The sequence below is a fragment of the Schistocerca piceifrons genome, chromosome 5 (genome assembly GCF_021461385.2).
Source record: "Schistocerca piceifrons isolate TAMUIC-IGC-003096 chromosome 5, iqSchPice1.1, whole genome shotgun sequence".
NCBI lineage: Eukaryota > Metazoa > Arthropoda > Insecta > Orthoptera > Acrididae > Schistocerca > Schistocerca piceifrons.
In genome coordinates this window covers 222377523-222398526 of record NC_060142.1, presented here as the reverse complement: position 1 = coordinate 222398526, position 21004 = coordinate 222377523, and the positions used below count along the sequence as shown (strand labels likewise).

Below are 21004 nucleotides of genomic sequence, written 5' to 3'. Positions count from 1 at the left end.
AATTTAAATAGTTAAGTCATAGATAAACGTATGATTTCAAACTTTCTTATGATGGAAACGACTTCTATTTTCAGCGCGACCGCTACTGTCGCAGGTTCGAATCCTGCCTCGGGCATGGATGTGTGTGATGTCCTTAGGTTAGGTAGGTTTAAGTAGTTCTAAGTACTAGGGGACTGATGACCTCAGATGTTAAGTCCATAGTGCTCAGAGCCATTTGAGCCATTTCGACTTCCATTTTTTCCTGAGGTCAGATGCAGCTAACTTTCTTGTACATTTGTTCGCAGTGGAACCGGCAGCGGTGATGGGTAACGACCTGAACAGCGCCACCGAGCTGCCCTCGTTCATCACGTCCGGCAGGAACTTCCGCATCGTCACCAGCGACACCGTCGTCTTACCCTGTGAGGTGACCAACCCAGGTAGGAGTTTGCAATCGAAAAACACATCAAGTTCCTCTTACATCCTCAGATATGTTTTAAGATTCTATTCCGCTTGTAGCAGTACACAGAAGTTATAAAGCAACTAGTCCGTGAATAACTGCTCTCCGATAGAATGTACTGTATAATGAAGGTTTTGATATAAGAACATCGATATTTTGGATCATGAATGCTATTTTATTTCTTTGTTTGGATTCCAGTTCCCAAATATTTACAAATATAGTAGCATAATAGGATAGTACACTGAAGCGCCAAAGAAACTGGCATAGATATAAGTATTGAAATACAGAGTTACGTAAACAGGCAGAATACGGAGCTGCGGTCGGCAAAGCCTATATAAGACAAAAAATGTCTGGCGCAGTTTTTAGATCGGTTACTGCTGCTACAATGACAGGTTATCAAGATTTAAGTCAGTCTGAACATGGTGTTACGGTCGGTGCACGAGCGATGAGACACAGCATCTCCGATGTAGCGATGAAGTGGGGATTTTCCCGCACGATAAATATACGAGTGTACTGTGAATATCAGGAATCCGGTAAAATATCAAATCTCCGACATCACTGCGGCCGGAAAAAAATCCTGCAAGAACGGGACCAATGACGATTGAGGAGAATCGTTCAACGTGACAGAAGTGCAGCCCTTCCGTAAATTGCTGCAGATTTAAATGCTGGGGCATCAACAAGTGTCAGCGTGCGAACCTTCAACGAAACATAATCGATATGGGGTTCCGGAGCCGAAAGCCTACTCGTATACCCTTGATGATTGCACGACACAAAGCTTTACGCCTCAACTGGACCCGTCAACACCGACAATGGACTGTAGATGACTGGAAACATGTTGCCTGGTCGGACGAGTCTCGTTTCAAATTGTATCTATCGGATGGACGTGTACGGGTATGGAGACAACGTCATAAATCCATGGACCCTGCATGTCAACAGGGGACTGTTCAAGCTGTTGGGGCGTGTGCAGTAGGAGTGACATGGGACCCCCGATACGTCCAGATACGACTGTGACAGGTGAAACGTACGTCAGCATCCTGTATGATCACTTGCATCCATTCATGTCCATTGTGCGTTCCGACGGACTTGGGAAATACCAGCAGGACAATGTGCCTATCTTTCGGCGGCATGTTACAGTCCTGTGTTGGAAGTATTTAAATGTTACCAGTACTGCAGACATGTACCGGTAAAACGTTAATTACGTAACTTTATTTTCTTCGCCTTCGGGCTAACAGCTAGTAGAAGTGAGATAGCTGCAGAGCCGTCGTTCAATAAATAATGCCCCTCAGTTTTTTCTCAGGATAATTTATTTCTAAGATTCAGAATTTGGTGACAATATCGGTCAACACTTCTCTCAGATGATCCACTTTCTTGAATAATCTCCATCACTGTGGTCTTACGCCAGCATTGAGTAACACCATATGTTATCTGTTGAGAAAAGCTCTTGTCCATGTTTTTTATGCATGAATTACTCTCTCATCAGCTTTGAAGTGTGTCTTTCGTGCAGGGTCTTTAAGAGGCCCACACTATCATGTCTGTGCCAGAGGGTGGATATCCAAACCAATTTGGCAGTGTGTTCCGGGGTTCTGGTGTGCATTGTCATATTGGAGCAAGTGTTCTTTTGGATTCTCGTCAGACCAAACATATCCGCAACGCTTTTTGAGTTTATTCAGAGTCCTTAGTGTGTCCCTGATTTAGAGATTGACACTTTTGACAACACATCCAAGAGAATAGCACCTCTATCCCAATAGACTATCACGAATTTGCCAACAGAGGGGGCTGCTTTGATTTTCTTCTTTCTTGTGGTGGTGCCACTACTGCGATTGACTTTTCGTTTACAGTTGAAAGTGATGCATCTGAATTTCGTCACCGGTAACGATCAGAGACAGAAAGGCTTCTTCATTGACCTCAAACTGCTCCAGCAGTTCAGAAACAATGGCTTTACTTTAAATCTTGTGGTCAGTTGTGAGCATTGGTGGAAGGACGCCTTTGAATATCCAAGAGTCTCACTGAAGACGCACCTCTAGTGCTCACAGAGATAGCTTAGAGCCAATTATCGAGCTGTGGTGCGTTGATCTGCAAGAATAATGGCATACGAGGGAATCACCACATCGGGAGTAGTGGCTGCGACGGGATTACCGAACATGGCCGATCATGGCTCTCAGTTTCCGCACTTTCTGACACTTTAACATTCTTCAGCCATCGCCCACCACTATTCTTATCGACTACATCTTGTCTGTAAACTGCACGCAAATGTTTATGGATGACCACCAAAGTTTCTAGTTCCGCAACCAAAACTTCTATTACGGCACGCTGCTTGTAAAGAGTGTCTTCCGTAGACAGGAAAACGACGAACTGAGGACAGGAGTTGCCAGCCAAGGAAAACATCATTCTACAAAAAAAAAAAAAAAAAAAATTATTTGCTCAGGCCAACAATGATTAACCAAACAAGAATCATTAATAGTTGCCCGAAGGCTTACACTAAAAAGAGCGTATCGTACCAAGAAGGCACCAAAATACTTTTTCAAAAGTTTGGACAATCCATACAACCAAAAGCAGGCTTCAATCACCTGTACTGGACATACACTCTTCCCAACGTATTTGCTATGTTGCCGCAGTAACTGGCCATACGATAACATTCAAAAAACAATTCATTAAAACCTAGGCAAAACAGTTTTACGCAAAATAAACAGGACAAACACCTTCAAGACTTCTTAAGCCCCACAAGTATTTAAAAATTCATTGAAATTGCTAAACTGTCAAAGTTGCACACGGGTTTGTTTTTATTTAAATGGCGACCAGGTTCCGACTTCAGTCCATTATAAAGATAATAACTTATCACATTAACTTTTTTCCATAAAATGTGATTCCCACTCTATCAATTCTTGCGTCGTTTGCTAATAGGAACGCAAACCAAAATTAATTTTTATAGTTCCTCACGGTCTTAATAGGTATGGAAAAGCGCCAACGCAGACATATGCTTTCAACGAAAAACCTTTATTCAGAAACTGACTTTTCCTTTTCATTTACAAAATGGCATGGACGCTTTCCTTTTTGCCATAAATGACACATATTTCATCTATTTTGATCTACAGAATTCTTCTTAGGCTCCAAACCAGACACCATTACATACATATATAAAGTATTTGCACCTTGAATATGGATAATGGACTAGAGTCGGAAACTGGTCACCTCGTACGTAAAGATGGGATCTGAGCAGCTTCGACGGTTTTGTAATTTCATTTAAGCATAGTAAGCTGCTGCCTAGTGCCATCTAATATGCTTGACGTGAGTATCTAAGAATTACTAAAAAATTACTAAACAGTAAAAAACTGCGACATCTTAATTAATATAATCCATAGGGTGATTGACTCACGTGAAACACCTCGTAGATTTAAACAGATTACAATTTTGAGCTTTTAAAAAGACGCAAAACAAATTTTACAAGCTTGTTAAACCCCAAAACACACAGAAACATTAATAAAGTAACTATATACGACGGTAGTATCTGTTCCCGAAAGAACAGTTACCGTCGATGACCATGCAGGAGATCCTCGGTTCGAGTCCCGGTCGGGGCACACATTTTCAACATGTCCTCAATGAAGTACATCAACGCCTGTTTGCAGCTAGGGTGTCCATTTAATTGTAATTTCAATAAAATAACTGTTTGGAACTTAAGGAAAAGAACAGATCTCAGTTAATCCAAGTTTACAGGGTTATCCTATAACCAAAAGCCAGGCAATACCAGTGTCTGAAGCAGTAGTTGTTGCAATTGACGACGCTTGACAGCCCGGAGAAAAATGACCAGAATGAAGAGTCAACAGGCACGGTTTGTGAAACGCAGCAGCGTCGAAAGCAGATGTACAGAAACGAGCTCATCAGTTTGAACTCCATTAGTAATACCAGCCGACGTGTGCGGCTGAGTCGGCAGTACAAGTTCCTCAGTCTGTTCAGCCTCTGCCTACCAGTGATCGGTGCCCTCGGAGTATCACTCATACTCGCAGAACAGAGTCCTGCCAGCACCACCTCCGTCCGCAGCTGGTGGTGTAGTGGCTAGCGTTGCTACCTCTGGATCACAGTGTCTCGGGTTCGATTGCCGGCCGGGTTGGTGATTTTCTTTGCCCGAGAACTGGACGTTTGTGCTGTCGTCATCATTTCATCGTAATCACCACCATCCGTGCCAGTGGCTAGATTCAACTGAGTAAAAAAAATTGGACTGTGAAGAAAATGGGGAGTTTGTACGGGTGCTGATGAAAGCGCAGTTGAGTACGCCACAAACCAAAACATCATCAGCAGCTTCTCCTCTTCTTGCGAGTACCAGCTCGTGACCCTCACCAAGCGCTGGCTTGCCCATTCGCTCCAGTCCGAACGCCAGTACAGAATGACATCAGCCTGTACGGCGAGCCCTTAAAAGTATCACAGGCGGAGAGTTCGCGCTCTCTCGAGGGACGAGGTCGAACCCGTTGCTGATCAACTGTCACAGATAGTAGTGCACAACCACTATCGATACGAGCTGTTAGGGAATTGTTCCCAGCTTCACACATGTGCAGAAGAAACATCAAATTTGAAAACCCAATAGTTTTCCTATAAACAGTCAGTTGACGAAAGTCATATGGCAGCGACATGCACATATACATATGGCGGTGGTATCGCATACAGAAGGTACAAATGGGCAGTGCATTAGCGGATCTGTCATTTGTAGGCAGATGATTCAGCTGAAAAGATGCCCGACGTAATTACCCTCTTACGACCGGAATTAACAGACTTTGGTAGTTGGACCTAGACGCATGGAATATTCCATTTCGGAAATCATTAGATGATACAGTATTACGAGATCCACAGTGTCAAGAGTGAGACGAGGATACAAAATTTCAGTTATTACCTGTCACCACGGACAACACAGTGACCGACGGCCTTCATTAAACGACAGAGCGAAGCAGTGTTTGCGTAGAGCAGTCAGTGTTAACAGACCAGCAACACTGCGTGAAAAACCTCAGAAATTAATGTGGGATGTACGAGGGACGTAACCGTTAGGTCAATGCGGTGAAATTTGGTATTAATAGGCTATAGCTGCAGACAAACGATACGAGTACCTTTGCTAAAAGCACGAATTCGCATACAGAGCCTCTCCTGCGCTCGTTAGTCCGTTGACGAATGTAAAACCTTGGCCTGGTCAGATGAGTCCCTATTTCAAATGGTAAGTGGTGATGGTAGGATCAGAATGGGGAGCAGACCCTACGAAGCCAGGGACCCAAGTTGTCAACAAGGGACCGTGCGAGCTGGTGGTGGCTCCATAACGATGTGGGCTGTGTTTACAAGGAGCGGACCAACTGAACCGGTCATTGACAAGTAATGGTAATGTTCGGCTACGGCTACGTGGAGACCATTTGCAGCCATTCACAGACTTCATATACCCAACAGCTATGGAATTTTTATGGATGATAACACGCCTTGTCAGCAGGCTCAATTGTTCGCGATTTGTTTGAAAAACGTTCTGGACAATTCGAGCGAATGATTTGATGAACAAAATCGCCCGACATGGTACATAATCTAGAGGTCCGCTCCGGCAACACTTTTCGCAGTTATGGACAGCTATTGAAGAAGCATGGCTCACTATTTCTACAGGGGCTTCCAACGCTTGTTGCCTCCACACATCTAGTTGTACTACGCCGAGCAAAAGGAGGTCAGACACGCTTTTAGGAAGTGTAGCATAACTTTTGTCAACCCAGTGTATGTTATCGGCTGTAAAAGGCATCGGGTCATTATTTGTTAACGCGTATCGTATAAATACGTTCGTGGATTGCTATGAAGAACATGCAATCGGCATGAGAGATATTAGGTGCTCTACAGCTGTCGGAGAATGCATGTATAGGTTTAGACGTATGTGCCGAGTTCTGCGCAGCCATCTGCAAACCGACGAGATCACAATGATACTGGCTCTGCCCCCATGTCAAAAGCACGCTGTTCCCGCGGCTCCCTGCGTGCAAAGTGTTTAAAGGCTGCAATGCCTTCCACAGAACACCGTGCGCCGGCCTTCGCTTTCGCAGCGACGCAATCAACGCGGCGGTCAGCTTGCGCCGCAGGGCAGCAATAAATCGCCGCCACCGCCGCCGCCGCCGCCGCCGCCGCCGCTACCGCTGGTTGCTATTCAACAGGTAACGCTATTAAATTACCTGTCGCTGATTGGTCCATCGTGATTGCGTTTTCACAATCAGCCTACCGGCGAACCGTGCCTGCGACGCGACGCAGCGTTCCGCGCTGATTTCCAGAACTTTCGGTCCGTCTCCCCGTTGCGGCTAAACGTAGCTGCCGATTTCCGTCAGGCCACGAGACGAGAAGAGGCAGAGTATTGGCATTTCCGTGCCTAACTTCTTCGGTCCCGCAACCTTTTGTTTGTAGTGCGTGCGCGTACACGTACACACACACACACACACACACACACACACACACACACACACACAAGCGCGCAGGCGAGCACACTCACACTCACACACCCACACACACACACACACACACACACACACACACACACACACCACTGCTCTACCTGTCTCTTCCGTCCACTATGATCCTCCACAGCGCGCTCTTGTTTTCGAGTTAACCGGTGTTGAAACTGAATTGCATCTTTACGGTATTATTTTCACTGTCGAACAGAAAATACACTACTGGCCATTAAAATTGCTACACCACGAAGATGACGTGCTACAGACGCGAAATTTAACCGACAGGTCGAGGATGCTGTGATATGCTATTGATTAGCTTTTCAGAGCATTCACACAAGGTTGGCGCCGGTGGCGACACCTACAACGTGCTGACATGAGGAAAGTTTCCAACCGATTTCTCATACACAAACAGCAGTTCACCGGCGTTGCCTGGTGAAACGTTGTTGTGATGCCTCATGTAAGGAGGAGAAATGCGTACCATCACGTTTCCGACTTTGATAAAGGTCGGATTGTAGCCTGCTGCGATTGCGGTTTATCGTATCGTGACATTGCTGCTCGCGTTGGTCGAGATCTAATGACTGTTAGCAGAATATGGAATCGGTGGGTTCAGGAGGGTAATACGGAACGCCGTGCTGGATCCCAACGACCTCGTATCACTAGCAGTGGAGATGACAGGCATCTTATCTGCATGGCTGTAACGGATCGTGCAGCCACGTCTCGATCCCTGAGTCAACAGATGGGGACTATTTCAAGACAACAACCATCTCCACGAACAGTTCGACGACGTTTGCAGCAGCATGTACTATCAGCTCGGAGACCATGGCTGCGGTTACCCTTGACGCTGCATCACAGACAGGAGCGCCTGCGATGGTGTACTCAACGACGAACCGTGGTGCTCGAATGGCAAAACGTCGTTTTTTTCGGATGAATCCAGGTTCTGTTTACAGCGTCATGATGGTCGCATCCGTGTTTGGTGACATCACGGTGAACGCACATTGGAAGCGTCCATTCGTCATCGCCATACTGGCTTATCACCCGGCGTGGCGGTATGGGGTGCCATTGGTTACACGTCTCGGTCACCTCTTGTTCACATTGACGGCACTTTGAACAGAGGACGTTTCATTTCAGATGTATTACGACCCGTGCCTCTAGCCTTCATTCGATCCCTGCGAAATCCTATATTTCAGCAGGATAATGCACGACCGCATGTTGCAGGTCCTGTACGGGCCTTTCTGGATACAGCAAATGTTCGAATGCCGCCCTGGACAGCTCATTCTCCAGATCTCTCACCAATTGAAAACGTCTTGTTAATGGTGGCCGAACAACTGGCTCGTCACAATACCCCAGTCACTACTCTTGATGAACTGTGGTATCGTGTTGAAACAGCATCGGCAGCTGTACCTGTACACGCTATCCAAGCTCTGTTTGACTCAATGCCCAGACGTATCAGGGACGTTATTACTGCCAGAGGTGGTTGTTCTGGGTACTGATTTCTCAGGTTCTATGCACCCTAATTGTGTGAAAATGTAATCACATGTCAGTCCTCGTATAATATATATATATCTGCATTTCTTCTTGGTGTAGCAATTTTAATGACCAGTAGTGTACTTAATATTTGTCAAAGACTGTGGCGATCATTCGTTACGGATAGGAATGCTGCATTTCGTCCTAATGAAATCTGGAATTTTGAGGCCTATTGTATTTAGTGTTTGTAAACTGAAGTGTGAGCAATGCTAGTGGTGTCAGAAACGAAGTTCCCCTCTAGTTGTGCATTTGACTTAAATTTGTGTCGGTTTCTTACGTTAGAAATATTTCGTAGGCGATTTTGAATAGCTTCAATAAGGATTACGAAATGCATCTTACAATATATAGCTGTACTTATTTTTATTTTGAGAAACGAAATTAGTCAAAATCTAGGACAGAATATCATACAGGATGCAAATGATGACAGTTTACAACGTACCGCAGTGGTGTTGGTGAAGGAGAGAGGAACAAACTGATATCGGAAACTTGGGATCTATCAAGCCCCAAAACAGTCTGGTTCTGGCCTACAGAAGACACCTACGCTAGAGCACGTGCGTGCAGTGCGAGATTTTCGTTAAAATCATCCTTGGATATTAAAACTGCCTGTTCCTGTCTTTTAAATATTATGAAATTGACATTGATGTCATTTTTTGTCTCATAATATTGTGAATTTTAAAAGCGTAAGATTAAGATTATCTGTCATGTTACGTACACAAACTGGTAATGCTGTTGTCCTTGTGCTACTCTTGTACTTAGATTTCTGAAGGTGGAAATAATTCCCAAACACATCCTTCATACTGTGTAATCAATAAAGACGTTATTCAGCTACCCTGCGACGTCACATGTAGCATGTGAAAGTTGCTGGATTTGGACGGGTTACTTCTGTAACTGAAATATCAGATCTGAAGATGGTTCTGAATGAACCGAAACCGGTCATATGAATAATAATAAAAAAAATTGCAATCAAGACGGATTTTAAGTAACATTATAAAATCACTGATTGCTGTTATCCCATAAGACAATATGTCTGTTTTTGCTTACATAGGTTAACTTGATACTGGATTTTGAAGGTAAATGGTTTTTGCATAACATTTGCAAAAGCCTATTTTTTCTTTCATTACCGTCACGGGAAAGTTTAAATTAATAACGTTGAAATAGCCGACTGATCCCGCGGCGTGTGAGAGCGAGGATATACTGAAAGTCTCGCGCGACACGTTTGTCTGGTATTTTAGTTGTCTTTCGTAGGCCTGCCTTGATAGACCACAAGTGTGCTATTTCAAATTTATCGTCTCGACTTTCACTACACCATTGTGGTTCTTTGTGAACACTTATCGCATTTTACTGTGCGTTAGATAATTGTAATAATTAGGCAATTCTAGAAATGCTCTATTATGGTATGACTTCTGATGTATTTATTCATGTACTTGTGTAGGCACTAGGCTTTCCCCAAGAGAATTGATAGTTTACGTTAGAACTATGTACCGACTTAAGAAAGACTTATACTTCCATTGCACGCTGAGACCTTTACGCAACACGGATGGCGTACGTCATCTGTCTTCCTGCAGGCACTGTTCTGCTGCGGTACGGATAACAAGCGCTTCTTCACAAAGTGTGACTGAAATCGTACGGCAAATGGAAACGAAATCCATACTTGAAGTACGACTCTTCGTTGGCAAAACGTCTAAATTACACACAGATTTGCAATCCTATCTACATTTACGTCTACCTACATACTTCACAAGCCACCGTCCGATTGCGCCGCTGAAGGTATCCTGTACCAACACTTGTCTTTTCCTTTCTTGTTTTATTCGCAGATAAAGCGAGGGAAAAACGCCTGTCTTTATGCCATTGCATGAGCCTTAATTTCTCGTATCTTACGTACGTGGTCATTACTCTAAATGTGTGTTGGCAGCAGCAGGATCGTTCTGCAGTCAGCTTCAAATGGCGGTTCTTAAAATGTTCTAAATGTTCTTCGTCTAAAAGAACGTCGACTTGCCTTCAGGGCTTCCCATTTGAGTTCCCGAAGCATGTCCATAACATTTGCCTGTTGTTCGAACTTACCGGCAATGAACCTAGCAGCCCACATCTGAATTGCTTCGATGTCTTCCTTTAATTCGACCTGGCGCAAATCCCAAGCACTCGAGCAGAACTCAAGAATAGTTTGCACTGGCGTCCTATATGCGGTCTCTGATGGACCACACTTTCCTAAAAATCTCCCAATAAACCGATGTCGACCGGTCGCCTTCCTTACCACAATCCTCAAACGCTCGTTCCATTTCATTTCGCTTCTCAAAGCTGTGCCCACATATTTAAACGATGTAGCTGTGTCAAACACGATATTCATAATGCTGTATCTGAACATTATGGATTTGTTTTTCGCGACTCATCCGTTTTAAGTTATATTTTTCTGCATTTAGAGCCAGCTCATCACTCCAACTAGATATTTTATCTAAGTCGTCTTGTACTATCGAACAGTCGTTCGCCTTCGACATTTTCCCATACACCACAGCATTATCAGCAAACAACCGCAGATTGTTGCTCGTTCTGTTCTCCATATCATTTATTTGTATATAAAGTAATAACGGTCCACTCACGCTACCCAGGGGCGCATCTGACGATACACTAGTCTCTAACGAACACTTGCCATCAAGGACAAAATACTGGTTTCTATTACCTAAGTAGTCTTCGAGCCACTCACATATATAGGAACTTATTCTGTATGCTCGTATCTTCGTTAATAGTCTGCAGTCAGATACATTTCCGAAATCTAGAGAGATGGAGTCTGCCCGTTCCCCTTCATCCACAGTTCGCAGTACATCATGTTAGAAAATAGCAAGCTGAGTTTCACACGAACAATACTTTGTAAATCCGTGCTGATTAGTGAACATAAGCTTTTCGGTCTCTAGAAAATACTCTGGTGGCATATCGACCAGCTGCAGCGTCGTTTCTGTTCGTAGTGAAACTGTGCCAGAAATTTGCCCACGGTCGCACAGATGTGGATAGTTCTGATCGTAAAGTCCAGTTCTTGTACCATGTGATTTCCATCCTTTTGAGAACCTGGAAGCTCGTCTAGGGTGAGTGAGATCTTCCAATGATGTTGACGGTCACACAGCAGTATTCGAATGACTCTGTGACCAATGAGAGGATCTCTGTCGACGAGGAAGTGAATGATTGAACGTTCCTAGTTGATGACTATATTGAGAAAACAGAGTCATGCATCTCCTACTTTCAAGTGTGGTGCAGCTGTCAACAAACGTTGCTTGACCTGCCATAACAATCTGTGTATTACTGTTTTATGACCTTTCGTACAAGATCAGGTATATGACAGTTATACCAAAATGGAGCTGTGACCAGCAGCACTGTTCAGTTTATGACCTTGTCTCGCTGTGGCCTAGTTCGCACTATATTATTGTTATTGTTATTAGTATTATTAGTTTTTCGGTAATACCTATGCTAGTTTTGTTTATATATCTTGACGATGTGAAAAAAATGGTTCAACTGAGCACTATGGGACTTAATTTCTGAGGCCATCAGTCCCCTAGAACTCAGAACTACTTAAACCTAACTACCCTAAGGACATCACACACATGCATGGCCCATGCAGGATTAGAAGCTGCGACCGTAGCGGTTGCGCGGTTCCAGACTGTAGCGCCTAGAACCGCTAGGCCACTCAGGCGGGCTACAGACTCCATTCGAAAGGCTACGAATAGCATCGCCGCGTATCGGAACTTCACGAAAGTAATGGCTGAAATGGGAATATTGCACGATGTGACCCAACAAATTCCACGTTTTACATCTGATACTAACCGAGACAAAAATTTTGTTGCATTACCTATTGGGCGCTCCTCCTATTTCGCAATGCATATTTTGTAAAGTATATATGATCAGTTAACCACTGACTACTTCGGTCAGATGAAAATGTATATCGAATTAGCTTCAGAACAAAACTTTTTAAACACAACGAAGTAATGCAATATTGTCATATGATGACATGATGGAGACCGTGGCTGTTGTTTGAAGACAAAGGTTGATGGAGTTGGGACAGCAACCAGCCACAAATTCACTTTCAGTTCCTTTATTCAAAGGGTACCGTTACCGGTTTCGAATCGTTGAGATTCTTCCTCAGACGGTTTACATGCTTTCTTTATGACGTGTGGTGTTTTTTTTCGGATTAATTGCCGTGATACGTCGGTTTTGAGTGTTTGTTTTCATAACATTCGTCCTACAGATGTAAATACAGTGGGAATGCGCCGGCCGCGGTGGCCATGCGGTTCTAAGCGCTGTAGTCCGGAAACGCGCGACTGCTACGGTCGCAGGTTCGAATCCTGCCTCGGGCATGGATGTGTGTGATGTCTTTCGGTTAGTTAGGTTTAAGTGGTTCTAAGTTCTAGGGGACTGATGACCTCAGATGTTAAGTCCCATAGTGCTCAGGGCCATTTGAACCAATTTGAACAGTGGGAATGCAGTTACATCTGTTGGACGAATGTTATGAAAACAAACACTCCAAACCGACGTCTCACGACAATTAATCTGTAAAAATAAATAAATAAATAAATAAAAGCCACCACATGTCATAAAGAAAGCATATAAACCGTCTGAGGATGAATCTCAATGTTTCGAAACCGGTAACGGTACCCTTTGAATAAAGGAACTGAAAGTAAATTTGTGGCTCGTTGCTGTCCTAACACCATCAACACCGAAGAAACTCAGTGAATTTCGGTCAAAGTGTAGGAACTTAACTTGTTAATTTCATTTCTCTTGTGATGTAGTCAAAAGAGAATTCTGTTCAGATTCTGGCCAAGTTATCTTACAATATATTTTTGTTATTCTTTGAAGACAGGTAGATGTTCAGTGATTCGAGGGCAGCATTAGCTACATACTAAATCCAGTCTCGCACGCGTGATTGGAAATTTACTGTGGCGTCTATCCGAGCGTAACAGAGTGCCGGAGCGGCTCGTAGCGGCTGCGGCAGGGGAAAGCAGCGAGCCCGGAGCCCACAAAGAGCAATTCCGGCCGACAGTACAATACAGCGGGGGCGGCGGGAACAAATCACGGCCGCGGCCGGTCGGTTTTTATTTGGACGGGGGCGGCGCCGCTGCCGGCGCCAGTGGGGGTGGAAGTGCGGGGGAGGAAGTGGGCTGGCGCCGGGGGCGCGAGTTATGACCAGCTGACGCCAGGCGGCCGGGCATCCCAGCCACTGTGCGTGCGCAAGGTGCGGCCGAGGTGCCAACGCGAAATCGAAGCCGAGAGCGCCGCGCGCGGATGCCGAGGGGAGCCAGCCGGCCGTGTCCGGAGGCGGCGCAGTAAATCCCCGGGGAAGTCAGACAGCCAGCAAGTTACCGCCGGAGGAGCCACCAACTTCTCTCGCAAACACCTTCCACGCACTTGCTACCTATAACACTTTGTCTGCAGAACCACTCGCGTTAACCGCTCTATGATAAATTTTCTGCAGAAGGTGCTACACAGCTTTTAAATGGTTGTAAAAAAAATAAAAAATAAGAGCACGACCGCTCAGGTGCTGCAGTATGACTTTATTCATTCATTTACTAGTTTCCGTAGTATTATCTTAATGAAGTCACACTGAAAAATAATTATTTAGGTCACGAAATGATAGACAACGTGCAGTACTGTTCTCACATATACAGATGCAAGGTAATTCTAAAATAGTTGGACGAACAATGGGGCTAGGACTCCAACACGCAAAACAAGGGAAAAGTGTCATGTGAACATACCGTGAGGCACCAAGTATTGTAAGAAGTTTCTGTAAGTGCTTAATGCTTCGGACGGTGGCTGCTCCCAACATGACATAAATTTAGTGCGGATGCTGACCCAACAGCTCATAAATATTTGAAAAAAAAGTCATATTCATGAAAGGTCTAGAACTTTCAATTCTTATTTACTTATTATTTTTTGCAAGGTGGATCTCCTAGTTTTAGCACTAATAATGAAACATATGTTTACGCACGCCAAAAGATGCTGTATAAATATTACTGAATGTGCTACCACACTAGTTTCGCTCTTTGCAAATCATCTTCAAGGATTAGAAAAATCGTCGTTCGAATATTCACGTGTTTCTTTTCAGTGCACGAAACTCTGTTCCCTTAATATTGACAGAAATGTGTAAACATCCGTTTTTTGATGATATGGAATATAAATGCTGGTGTTTGCCTGTTAAGGCAGTGTTAAATGAACTGCGTTTAACATATCAGAAAGCAGTGTGCTAGAATGAATACTTGCCTAGTGGCGGAAGATGGTGTACATACACCCAAACTAGAAACACATTTCAATAAACCTTATACAGTAGCTGAGATGTGTATAACAATGTCTTCTGTAAATAATTTTATGATACCTCAAGATGATCTGATGATCGAAAGCCATTGTTAATGAAGACCTGCTTATCAATAGGTCTTGGCGGTTCTAAAATATAATGTTTTTCAGATACATGCGAATTATGAAGTACCTCGCGCATAAAATACATCAACTCATGCGATCTTGCGATGGGCAGTTACTGTTACGAAGCGCTGAGCATTTAACAACATTCGCACAATACTTCACGCTTCATGGTGTGCCCACAGGTTACTTCCCTTGTTTAGTTCATAGGTTCACTCTTTGGCCAAGTACTTTAGAATCACATTGCATGTGTGTGTTAAAATAGTTTCAGGTGTTTTCTACCGTTTCATATTGAAACGACTGCTTCACGCAGCTCACTGGCACCTGCGAACTCGTAACTGGCTGCAGCAGCCATCAGCAACTGTACTGAAATGGACAGGCAGTCAGCAGCTCACGATCTATCCTGGGCATCACAGTGCCATTCCTTGCAACTGTGACATGAGATTTACAGATTCCTGAAATATTAACCAGTAACTGCCTTAAAAGGTTAGTAAATTAAGCACTGTAAAAAAAAAAAAATTGCCATCTCCAAGAGACATGGGCCAATACCGGGTAACATAGCCTGTAGCTTTTGTAATCGTCTCATTTCGGCGAGGAAGATAGCCCATACTGATTAATGGAAACTATCTCAGCTGCATTATTACACGTTTATTGCGTTGCAGTTGCTTCCGTTCGTTGAACATCTTCAGGTTAGCGATATGACGAACAACGAACGGAGCCGGTCGAAGCACAACAAATGTATAATAATACAGCTGAGGCAACTTTTATTAATTGTTAACATTGTCAGCTGGGGTGCTGATCATGATGATGATAGCCATATCTCCAGATATGCCATAGCTAGCTGAAGCCACTTTGCTGATTAGATTTCGTGAGGTTACGAAGTGACGGGGATATCAATTGCTACGTCTATCTCGGTGTTCAGTACAGTCCTAAACATTTTCTGTGGGATTAAGCTCGAGTAATTTATTGGTCCAGTCGAGATTCGATTGGCTTTATACGTCTTTGTCAAACTAGGGAAGGTATGCTTGCGGAACTGAGAACGCGGCTGTTGTTATTTTATAGCACATCAGAGTCTACAGTTTACGCAGCACGAAGATGTGGAAGAAAACGTAAGCCTCAGTCATCGAGAAGGTTAATGTAAATATGCTTGGTCATGTGCTACTTCATGTTTTTAAGGCTCAATGACTGCTGGATTAAGTTTAGGGTGTGCAGCCGCATAAATTCCACTTTTTCTTCTGATACTTCGGCTGTGTACCATTCAGCCATCCTCGGTGTGTGCCGAGTAACTGACGCTCCAGTACTTGCTCCGTCCTTTTAAACTCTCAGACCGCGCCACTGCACGTCCCACCACATATACAGAAAACGACAGAGACGCTTTTTGAACGTACTATCGATGTCACCAAGGGCAGCCTCTTTTCGTACTCAGTGGCCAATGTTTTATGGAGGATTTCGAGGAGAAGGCGCTGGAATCTACTGGCTTAAAGCTCACAGTATTTTGTAAGTATATTGACGACACGTTTATAATGTGTCCCTACGGTGAAGATAAATTACAAGAATTTTTAAACCATCAAAGCCAGTTTGTAACGGAAATCGTAAAAGAGGGATCCCTTCCATTTTTCGGATGTTTTGGTACGACGCTAAGGTGATGGCATTTTGGAACATGCAGTGTATTGCAAACCGGTGGATAAGGATTTATATTTACGTGCAAACAGCTGCCACGATCTTTCTTCCCAGATGAAAAGTGTTCTCAGAACGACGTTACATAGAGCACACATCATTGCTGATTGGAACAGTCTGGAAGACGAGCTCCTATACTTGAAGAAATTTTTTGAAGCCAAAGGGGTATTCTTCACTGCAGACTGTAAGGCACTACTATGATACCAACAGTGGTCATAAGGAGTGCAGACGAAGGGGTGGAGGATTTTAAATCTATGACTTTCCTGCCATATCTGGAAAGCCTATCGTCAAAAACAGGACGGATCCTCAGCATACACAAAGTAAAAGTAATTTTTCGTCCTCCACCAAAGACTGCAGGATTCCCGTGTCCCAGTAAAGGTAATTTGATGCTCAGGAAGCCTGGGTTTTTCTAGATCCTGTGGACAGGCAACACGTACAATCCATGAAAGACACATAGAACAACACTGGTACAGCCGGCTCTTACAGTCTAACAAATCGGCGGCGACAGAGCTCTGTTTGTTACTATGCAGTCTGAGGTGTATGGAAAAGTAGAAAATTTAGCCTCGACTTCATTTTTCTGGGATTCAGCAATGAAAGAAGCAATTGAAACTCTGTTGGCGATGAATTTAATTAACAGACATACCGGTTTCAGCTTGGATAAATCGAGGAATACGCCAGTTTCTGCAATCAACCTACAAAGGTGTCATCACAGTAAAGCTAGCAGTGATACATCGATATCCCATCGTGGATCGATCACGCAGCCACAGATCTCTTTGCCGCCGATGAACGTCTCTGGCACCTTGTGTATTTGTGGCCGCACACACAGTGGTGCTGTCCGCGAGTTCAAAGGGAAGGAGCGAGTGATGAAGCATCAGTCAATCGATTCATTCTGAAAATGGATGAAGGATACACAGGCTAAATATCAGAAGAAGAAGTGGAATTTATGCGGCTGGACACCCGAAATTTAATGGAACACCCTTGTTCATGTTCACCTTTACCTGAATAAGTGGACCCAAGTGATGGTATGTCGTATGATATGGCTATGAGTGGTAAACAATTCCTTCAAGAAGCGTTAGGCAGTACCCATTGATAGGCCAACAAATCGGACAACTTTGTTCACTGTCTGATCATGGGCAGGTCTAAACACGATACCTCCTTTCTGCCAACATGCCACGTCTCTAGTTCAACCCATCGTATTTGGCTGATTCCCAACAACTGACCGGAACACACCACCTATTACCTGTATCCCAGGTCCTTTGTTATTTGCTGGATTTGTTCCACTTTCTGTCTTAACCCGCAGTTTTTGGCCTCTATAGCTTCCTCTAGTACCACGGACGCTATTGCCTGATGTCTCAACACATGCTTTTTCAGTCCATATAATTTTCGACATTCTTCTGTAGCACTTCAAATGCATCGATTCTCTTCTGTTCCGCGCTTCAGAGTGACCAGTGTCGTCTTTTCAAGAGGCTATATATGGAAAAATAGCACGTGACTTCACACTGCGTACACACGTTAGTTCTCTCGGCTAAGGCTCAGTGGCACCAGGTGTTGTACTCCACTCCCGTCGGACGCAGCTACAGGCACGCTAACTTGGACGAAACTAGCTCGGTCAGCCGCAGGCGGCTCCGACTTAACTGCTTTCCAACTCCATTATAAACTGTGTTTACTAGTCTCGGTTACATAATAGTCTAATCTCCACCGTCCATCCCGCGACAGTGCCTCCAGTCACGCTATTCTGAGACTAGCGAATCTAACGTCACTGTACCCCATTCTCTAGATTGGCTATCCGTCTCGTCACCATTTCCAACCCCAGGATCACTTATTTCTTCTGTATCAAAGAAAGTCTTGAGAAACACAAAGAAATATTTATCCCTCGAACTGAAATTATTGAAATGCTTAATGATTCCATATGCGTCGCTAAGTAGGTTGTGAAACTGAATCAACAAAAATATTCAGTTGTTTCATACTGTTCGACGGTCTTTGTGAATTAGTTAGTCGCAATAAGTAGAGGTACATTGAGGAGCTAAAACGTTATCACCACCACCCAACACCAGACTGAATGTCTCGTATTGGCGTTGCAGGCACATAACGCTATAAAGGAGATATACACCGGGTTACAGCACGAGAGCGACAAACTTAGAAAGGTTTTAGAGAGAGTCTCGTGGAACAACCTGAGGATAGGAAGCCATCCTCGGAAACGTCATCCAACGCCGCTACAGAGCGGCGAAGTTACAGGCGCCGGCTCCAGTTGCATTAGGCACCAAATGTGACTGTGCTCCTTCGGACCGAAGGTGGAACGTGTCGCAATATTTTTTTGTTATTCAGTGATTGCTACCGATTGCCGCGATCGCCAGTGGTGAAGATAGAACTTGCTGCTGCGTGTATAGGCCCTGATTGCTATGAACGTGATGCTTAGTTGCCTCAATAGATGACGGTTTTGGACATGGGTTCCCATCCACAGCTAATTTTTCTCGTGAAACCCTCTAGAATCTATAATGTTTCTCGGTAAACAGAAGAAAAATAAACTGCGGATGGAAACCTATGTCCGAAACGGTCATCAACCGATGAAGCTGAGCTTGCATTCAAGGGAGACAAGACTTGGCTACGCAGCATCTAGCTTCATATGTACACTGGCAGTCGAAGCAATCATTCGCGATCACTGAATAAGAACAACATTGCGGGACATACAAAGTGGCGTTTCCTACCGATGGCGTGTCCTAACTGCAAGCACCGGCGCCTATACCTTCGACGCTCTGTAACGTCATTGGATGACGTGTCCGGACACGGCTTCCTATCCTCAATTTGTTGCTCTAGACACCTTCTACAACCCCTCGAAGTTTGTAAGTATTTTATTGTAACACCTTGTATTTGCGGAGCAAAGGCGAATAGACTATCATGTTAGTGACGATACGAGCAGCAAATGGGGAAACCTACTCACATAAGCTACTTTGACAACATTCAGAACGTGTACACTTTTACGCCCTGGGCGCCTCTCAGGGCCTATACAGTGTCGTGGATTCTTCAGTGTCGTGTTGCTATTACATATACTGAAATACGTATAGCTGTGCCATTTGCGTCCTTAATTTAGTTATCTAGTTTTCTATTATCCTCTGCATTCTCTTACCTTACAAAAGGTAGGACATTATTCTTAAGATGGTGTGTGATCACCACGGACAGCAGTTCATGCTCCACGACGTGCTCCCCTGCTGCGCACAACATACTCTTGTGCTAGGGCCTTCCGTTCCTCCACCATCGGGGTTAATAACTATTGGATGGCCGTTGAGGAAGTAGGATATATGAGGTCAGGACCGGATGTACCCCTGAACAGAAGCAAACAAGAAAAAGTACATTGTAATAAAGACCTTGACCTGCGAGTGAACGGCGTTAAAAAGATTTTCAGTCATTACGCCCATGGAATATTATACCTTACATCACCATAACACCTGAACCACCAAAACGATCATCTTCGAGAATTTTCGTGGGTGCAGAACATGTCCCATCTCTCACCACATGAGGGTACTCAAGGATTGACGAACAAAAAAATGGTTCAAATGGCTCGACGCACTCTGGGACATAAGAGGTCATCAGTCCCCTAGACTTGATCTACTTAAACCTAAGGATATCACACACATCCATGCCCGAGGCAGGATTCTACATCTACATCTACATCTACAACCATACTCCGCAAGCCACCTGACCGTGTGTGGTGGAGGGTACTTTGAGTACCTCTATCAGTTCTCCCTTCTATTCCAGTCTCGTATTGTTCGTGGAAAGAAAGATTGCCGGTATGCCTTTGTGTGGGCTCTAATCTCTCTGATTTTATTTTCATGGTCTCTTCGCGACATATACGTAGGAGGGAGCAATATACTGCTTAACTCCTCGGTGAAGATATCTTCTCGAAACTTCAACGAAAGCCCGTATCGAGCTACTGAGCGTCTCTCATGCAGAGTCTTCCACTGGAGTTTATCTATCATCTCCGTAACGCTTTCGCGATTACTAAATGATCCTGTAACGAAGCGCGCTGCTCTCCGTTGGATCTTCTCTATCTCTTCTATCAACCCTATCTGGTACGGATTCCACACTGGTGAGCAATATTCAAGTAGTGGGTGAAGAAGTGTACTGTAACCTACTTCCTTTGTTTTCGGATTGCATTTCCTTGGGATTCTTCCAATGAATCTCAGTCTGGCATCTGCTTTACCGATGATCAACTTTATGTGATCATTCCATTTTAAATCACTCCTAATGCCTACTCCCAGATAATTTATGGAATTAACTGCTTCCAGTTGCTGACCTGCTATATTGTAGCTAAATGATAAGGGATCTTTCTTTCTATGTATTCGCAGCACATTACACTTGTCTACATTGAGATTCAGTTGCCATTCCCTGCACCAAGCGTCAATTCGCTGCAGATCCTCCTGCATTTCAGTACAATTTTCCATTTTTATAGCCTCTCATATACTACAGCATCATCCGCAAAAAGCCTCAGTGAACTTCCGATGTTATCCAAAAGGTCACGTATATTGTGAATAGCAACGGT

The 21004-nt window shown here is 44.1% G+C and overlaps 1 protein-coding gene across 1 annotated transcript in view; it reads left to right on the top strand.

Moving 5' to 3' along the window:
• The first annotated feature begins 310 nt into the window (after positions 1–310).
• LOC124798345 (neurotrimin-like) overlaps positions 311–21004 on the top strand; it is a 917636-nt gene continuing 896942 nt past the window's right edge. The window contains exon 1 of the mRNA XM_047261703.1: positions 311–416. The gene's annotated coding sequence lies outside the window, so the exon portion shown is untranslated. The remainder of the gene's footprint in view (positions 417–21004) is intronic.